We start from the raw sequence: 7,650 nt of genomic DNA on the forward strand, positions 1-7,650 counted from the left end.
GGTAAGGGGCTTATGGTCTGTTTCAATGAAAAACTCTTTCCCATACAAATAATAGTGGAATTTTCGTACAGCCCAGAAGATAGCCAAACACTCTCTCTCAATGGTAGAATACCGTTGTTCTCTTGGGAGAAGTTTCCGGCTAGCATACGCCACTGGATAGGCTGTTTCTTCATCATACTGAAGGAGCACAGCTCCAAGACCAACTGAAGAGGCATCTGTCCTTAGAACAAAAGGTTTATTTATCTCTGGAATATGAAGAATAGGAGCATCAATGAAGTATTCTTAATAATATCTCAAATATGTTTTCTTCCTCACTATTCCATTGTAGAGGTTCTTTCACTTCCTTTTTAAGCTTTGCTGTTAATGATGACGTTAAGCTAGACAAATTTGGGATGAAACTGTCGATAAAAATTAACAGAACCTAAAAAGCTTCTTAATAACTTCTTAGTTTTTGGAATTTGAATTTGTTGCAAAGATAAAATTTTAATCATTCAGGGGTCTGATTATATTATTACCTACTTCAAAACCCAAATATTTAACTTCTCATACAAAAATGACATTTTGATGGACGGGCTGTAAGACCATGATCTCTCAATCTTCGAAGTACCCTCACTCAAGGTTTCCAAATGTTCCTGGAAAGTATTAGACATCACAAATATGTTATCAAAATAGATAGAGATATGATTCATTCCCTGAAAGATTTTCTTCATCAATCTAACGTAGGTGGCACATGCAGTAACTAGTCCAAAGGGTAGCCTCTTATATTGCATTAAACCACGGTAAGTAGGGAAAGCCGTTAGAGGTCTTGCATTAGGGTCCAACATAACCTGATGATAGGCTTTTGTGATATCCAATTCTGTAATAAAAGACATATTACGAAATTTAAATAAATCTTCATCAATTGAGGGCATAGGTTCAGAATCGAACTTTGTTACTGAATTGAGTGCACGAAAATCTAGTGCTAACCTGAATGTGTTGTCAGGTTTCTTTATCATGACAATAGGATTACAATAATCAGACTTACTTTCTTCAATTATCCCAAGTTTCAGTAATTTATCTACTTCTTTACATACTTCCTCCTTAAGATGGGCTGGTACTGGGTACATTTTCTTTCGAATAGGCTCTGTTGACGTTAATTCAATCTTGTGCATTATGGTAGAAGTACAACCTGGTATCTCCGAGAAGACTTCTGAAAATTATCCAGTACTTCTCCTAGTTTCCCTTTTTGTTCTGGAGTTAAAGTTGGACAGATATCTAATTCAGAAGTTATTTCTTCTTCAACACAAGGTATAGGATCTTCGATGTCTTCGCTCAAAACTATTACATGAGAGGTTACACAGCAATAATCTGAAATTGAACTATTCAGATTTTCATCAGCCACTGATAACACATTCTGTGACCTGTAAAAATATGCCTTCAGCAAGTTAACATGAAATGTTTTTGGCTTACCTTTCACATCGATTATGTAATCAACACTATTGAGTTTCCGCAGAACTTTAAATGGTCCTTGCCATTCAACTAACAACTTGTTGTGTTCTGTTGGCAGTAATAGTAACACCTCATCATTGACTTTAAACTGCCTACGAGTACTTTCTTGTCAAAGTACGTACTGTAGATTTCCATTGAAGTCTTTATATTTTCCTGGGCTATTTTTGAAGTTTCCTCTAGCCTGTTTCTAAGATCAAAAAGAAAAGAATAAACATTTTGGGTATCATTAGAAAGGCCAGTATTAGTCCATATCTCATTCAATATTAGTAGTGGTCCCCTTACTTGGTATCCATAAAGGAGTTCAAATGGGGAAAAACCAAGAGTGTCAGAAGGAATCTCCCTCATAGCAAACAGGGCACAAGGTAAATATCTATGCCATTCTCTAGGTTGCAAATGACACAATTTCTTCAATATGGATTTGAGAACAGAGTGTTGCCTTTCACAACGACCATTGCCAGCTGGATGATACGGAGTAGTAAACAATGGTTTTACTCCCAGCATTTGGTACACATGTTCCATAAGTTCTGATGTGAACTGCTTTCCTCTATCAGATATTATTTCCTTTGGTATTCCTACCCTAGAAAATATTTGCATAAGAGCATCTGCAACATCAACAGTGGTTATGGTCTTCATAGGAATTGCTTCAGGAAATCCTGTAGCATAATCAATCATTGTTAAAATAAACCTGTGACCTTCAGATGTGCTTGGATTCAGTGGACCCACTATGTCAATTCCTACTCGGCTAAAAGGAATGGAAACTACTGGCATTTTTACCATAGAGACCCTTTTATGTCTACCTTTACTTGTGTTCCTCTGACAGTTATCGCAAGATCTACAATATGCATACACATCTGTACACATTCCTGGCCAGAAATATAGTTCTCTGATTTTTTTAGGGTTTTGCGATGACTAAAGTGTCCTGCCACAGGTAAAATCATGAGCCAATTTAAGAACAACCTTTCTAAGTTAAGAGGAACAACTAAATAAAATTTATTGGCAATTCTTGAATTGTTTGCATTTATAATTTCCTTATACAAAACTTCATTTCTCAGTACATACCTGTACTCCACTTTTGAGTTTTTTGTTATGGTGTTGGCTTGACAGTCTTTCCTGATCGATTCCAGGGTGGCACATTCATTTTGCAATTTTATAAAGTCAATAGGAGTAGTCTCAAGGGCTTCTACATCAGGAAAAACTAATGGGTGAACAACTTTCCTTGAAGCTGAACGAGTTGTTATATTGACGTGTTCAATAGCTTTACCTTTTTCTGTAGGCAGATGGTTTCTTCGAGGTTCCTCATCAATGGAGTTCAAAGGGGGGCAGTCTCCATCTTCAGGAAAAAGAGCACCTTCAATGTTACCTAAAGTACTGTACAAAACTTAATTGGGGCAATAATAGCATTAACCTTTCCAGTAAACCATTTACATCCAATATAAACTGGTAACACTGGAAAAACATTTTCCCTTCCTAGATAATCGATTAATGATGATTTTGGCAATTCCCTCTCATTCAAGTTAGGAAACAGGTCTTTGATACAATACATGTAGAACAGCCAGTATCACGTAAAATGGTAGAAACACGAGAACCATTAACCACACCATGAGTAAATGGAGCTCTAGAGTGAGTTTCTTTAGAAGCATAGCGACCAACCTTATTTGATCCTGCTTTGTTCGATGAAGTGCCAGGAGTAGAAGTCATTGCAGCTTTACCTTTAGGACAGGATCGTGCCATGTGTCCAGCTTCACCACAAACATAGCAAAGTGGTGTTGGCCTTTGGGTGACAACTGGAGATGGTTTAGGATTTAGACTTTTCTTTTGGGTCTGCTTATCCCCAGGATAACATCTATGTGCACCTGCAAATCTGTCTGCTGCTTCGGCAACATCTTTAGCTTTCCATAATTCCTGCTCCTTAATAAAAAGTCTGATGTCATGTGGTAAGACAGTGAGAAATTGATCAACAACAATAAATTCTCTTAAATTTTCAAAAGAATCATCAACATCACTTGAATGAAACCAATAATCAAAGTGTCTAAAGAGTTGAGTCATGAATTGAGAAAAATTAATCTTAGAGCTCATCTTAGCAAATCTGAATTCTTTACGGTACTGTTCAGGGGTCCTCTTAAAAGCCCTTAAAACAGCAGCTTTTAAACTTACATAATCTGCAATTTCTTCTTCAGAAAGGGTAGAATAAATATTTAAAGCAGTGCCCGAAAACAATAACGCCAAACGGGTAGCCCACTCACTAACAGGCCACTCACATAAGGAAGCAACACTTTCAAATCTTATTATGTAAGCAGTTATGTCCTCATCTTCATTATAAGGAAGAAGTCTTGGTGGTTTAATACCACTTACCTTAGGAGCAGTACTTTCCTGAATACCATCATCAATTCTTTGTTTATCAAGAGCTAGCTTTGCTTCCTCAAGCGCTAATCTTCTTTCTTCTAAACTTCTATCAATTTCATATTTCCTAAGTTCTCGTTCTTTAGCCCTTTCTTCTCGTTCTTGTCTCTCCTTTTCTTTCTTTTCTTCTCGTTCTTGTCTCTCCTTTTCTTTCTTTTCTTCTCGTTCTTGTCTCTCTTGTTCCTTGTTTTCTTCTCTTTGTAATCCTGCTTCATATTTTCTTGTTGCCCATTCACCAAGTCCATTTCCTTCCAAACCAATTCTTCTTCCTTGCTCGATCCAATAGGAAAACTGTAATTCAGACATTGTATGAAACTAGAGCAAACAGTTACAATTAAACTAGCGTGTTGCCAAGGACAGTAACAAGTCTTGATTTTATGGTGGAACCTAAATAGAAAATATAATAAAGAAGGCTCAATTAGACCATAAAATATACTTCCAGTCCACACACTAACAGTCAAAATACTAAAGAGCTTTCAACTACTTAGAACTCACTTTTCTTGAATGCTAACACGCATTAAGAAACAAGGGTCAGCATTTGCTGGACTCCTTAACTAGGGTAACTCGTGGAATTTACTATGGCTCCAACACTATCATGCTTGGCGTAATTCCTGTCCCCTTTAGGCAATTACGATAGTCAAACTCCTTTACCCTTAAAGTCACTTAAAGATTTGTTCACAGAGGCTGTACTGTATTGAGCATGCGCAACAAACTCTTACTCACCCCGCAAAATATACATGTGATAATGTCTAAGTGAATTTCACCTTGATTCCCACAACATATGCAGTATTATCCTGGCAAAGGTCGCCAATATGTAAAGGATATTTCCATATATCCTTATCAGATTCTTTTAATGATGTTTATAGCATGATAATACCTCATAATATTGTGAAAATACAAGGGAGAAAATCAAATAAGAGATAAGTTTACCAGTATTATATTTATCAATAATATTTAAAGTTACATACAACTAGGGTTCCATATAAATAAGATATAAATTACGAGAAATTATGAATGCCGAATGAATACAAAACAATATAAATATGATTATCAAATTAACAAGAACAACAAATTCAAATAAGAATGAAGAACCCAACTATGAAATTACAGTTATGAAACAACCTCATTATTACTAGTTGCCCAATACTCTTTGAAGCAAATCAGTCAAATAATTCACGTCACAATAATATATAATAAAAGTTACGATAAGCACCAAATAGTAAAATAATAGCCAAAATATAACTAAACAAGATGCAAAATCAAAACAGAAAAATAAACATTAATATTAGTCACATTTATCACTGAATATTTGTCTCTCAAGAAATTAAACAGAGAAAAGCGATGTATACTACTATTCTCCTGTAGTACCGAGGAACATACACTAAGTCTTTCTCCTGCACAATTCCATTGGAAGTTAGGGTTAGGAAAAACAGACTTTTCCTTCACTTTTTGACTTTCTCTTAAAATGTAACAATTCTTCCAAGAACAAAATGGGACTTCGTGACGGGTTAGGGACACACCCGCAGCTGTCCTCTGAAGCTTGAGAGAGTAGCACAGAAAGTGCTAGATTCAACAGAAGAGAGGTCCCAAGAAAACTAGCCAGGGACTCTCAAAACAGGTAGTTACTTTAAACAAAAAATAAACAGGAAGTTACACTTGAATACCGTCATTTTTTCCTTTACATAGGCCCTTTAACAAGTTAATTCCTTGGAATTTACAAACAAATTAGAAGAAATGTTTTACTCTCTCAACTATTTACACAAGCAAGTTACATTAATTGCTTCTACTCAGTAAATCTGAAAAATGGTTAGATTGACCAGATATATATATAATCCTGAATTTATATGGTTGTAGGCCCAGAATTAATCTCAAAATCCTTTCATTTCCTGATTTCAGAGTTTCCATGTAGGTAAGGGGCTTATGGTCTGTTTCAATGAAAAACTCTTTCCCATACAAATAATAGTGGAATTTTCGTACAGCCCAGAAGATAGCCAAACACTCTCTCTCAATGGTAGAATACCGTTGTTCTCTTGGGAGAAGTTTCCGGCTAGCATACGCCACTGGATAGGCTGTTTCTTCATCATACTGAAGGAGCACAGCTCCAAGACCAACTGAAGAGGCATCTGTCCTTAGAACAAAAGGTTTATTTATCTCTGGAATATGAAGAATAGGAGCATCAATGAAGTATTTCTTAATAATCTCAAATATGTTTTCTTCCTCACTATTCCATTGTAGAGGTTCTTTCACTTCCTTTTTAAGCTTTGCTGTTAATGATGACGTTAAGCTAGACAAATTTGGGATGAACTGTCGATAAAAATTAACAGAACCTAAAAAGCTTCTTAATAACTTCTTAGTTTTTGAATTGAATTTGTTGCAAAGATAAAATTTTATCATTCAGGGGTCTGATTATATTATTACCTACTTCAAAACCCAAATATTTAACTTTCTCATAACAAAAATGACATTTTGATGGACGGGCTGTAAGACCATGATCTCTCAATCTTCGAAGTACCTCACTCAAGGTTTCCAAATGTTCCTGGAAAGTATTAGACATCACAAATATGTTATCAAAATAGATAGAGATATGATTCATTCCCTGAAAGATTTTCTTCATCAATCTAACGTAGGTGGCACATGCAGTAACTAGTCCAAAGGGTAGCCTCTATATTGCATTAAACCACGGTAAGTAGGGAAAGCCGTTAGAGGTCTTGCATTAGGGTCCAACATAACCTGATGATAGGCTTTTGTGATATCCAATTCTGTAATAAAAGACATATTACGAAATTTAAATAAATCTTCATCAATTGAGGGCATAGGTTCAGAATCGAACTTTGTTACTGAATTGAGTGCACGAAAATCTAGTGCTAACCTGAATGTGTTGTCAGGTTTCTTTATCATGACAATAGGATTACAATAATCAGACTTACTTTCTTCAATTATCCCAAGTTTCAGTAATTTATCTACTTCTTTACATACTTCCTCCTTAAGATGGGCTGGTACTGGGTACATTTTCTTTCGAATAGGCTCTGTTGACGTTAATTCAATCTTGTGCATTATGGTAGAAGTACAACCTGGTATCTCCGAGAAGACTTCTGAAAATTATCCAGTACTTCTCCTAGTTTCCCTTTTTGTTCTGGAGTTAAAGTTGGACAGATATCTAATTCAGAAGTTATTTCTTCTTCAACACAAGGTATAGGATCTTCGATGTCTTCGCTCAAAACTATTACATGAGAGGTTACACAGCAATAATCTGAAATTGAACTATTCAGATTTTCATCAGCCACTGATAACACATTCTGTGACCTGTAAAAATATGCCTTCAGCAAGTTAACATGAAATGTTTTGGCTTACCTTTCACATCGATTATGTAATCAACACTATTGAGTTTCCGCAGAACTTTAAATGGTCCTTGCCATTCAACTAACAACTTGTTGTGTTCTGTTGGCAGTAATAGTAACACCTCATCATTGACTTTAAACTGCCTACGAGTACTTTTCTTGTCAAAGTACGTACTGTAGATTTCCATTGAAGTCTTTATATTTTCCTGGCTATTTTTGAAGTTTCCTCTAGCCTGTTTCTAAGATCAAAAAGAAAAGAATAAACATTTTGGGTATCATTAGAAAGGCCAGTATTAGTCCATATCTCATTCAATATTAGTAGTGGTCCCCTTACTTGGTATCCATAAAGGAGTTCAAATGGGGAAAAACCAAGAGTGTCAGAAGGAATCTCCCTCATAGCAAACAGGGCACAAGGTAAATATCT

The 7,650-nt window shown here is 35.8% G+C and overlaps 1 long non-coding RNA gene across 1 annotated transcript; it reads right to left on the bottom strand.

The window, feature by feature from the left end:
• Positions 1–3,652: 3,652 nt before the first annotated feature.
• On the bottom strand, positions 3,653–6,241 carry LOC137635725 (uncharacterized). The gene is made up of 2 exons (XR_011042760.1): positions 5,409–6,241; positions 3,653–4,179 (listed from the first exon to the last, which is right to left on the bottom strand). It is a non-coding gene; the product is annotated as an uncharacterized lncRNA (long non-coding RNA).
• Positions 6,242–7,650: the final 1,409 nt, after the last annotated feature.

This window comes from Palaemon carinicauda, unplaced genomic scaffold, assembly GCF_036898095.1.
Source record: "Palaemon carinicauda isolate YSFRI2023 unplaced genomic scaffold, ASM3689809v2 scaffold1645, whole genome shotgun sequence".
Lineage (NCBI taxonomy): Eukaryota > Metazoa > Arthropoda > Malacostraca > Decapoda > Palaemonidae > Palaemon > Palaemon carinicauda.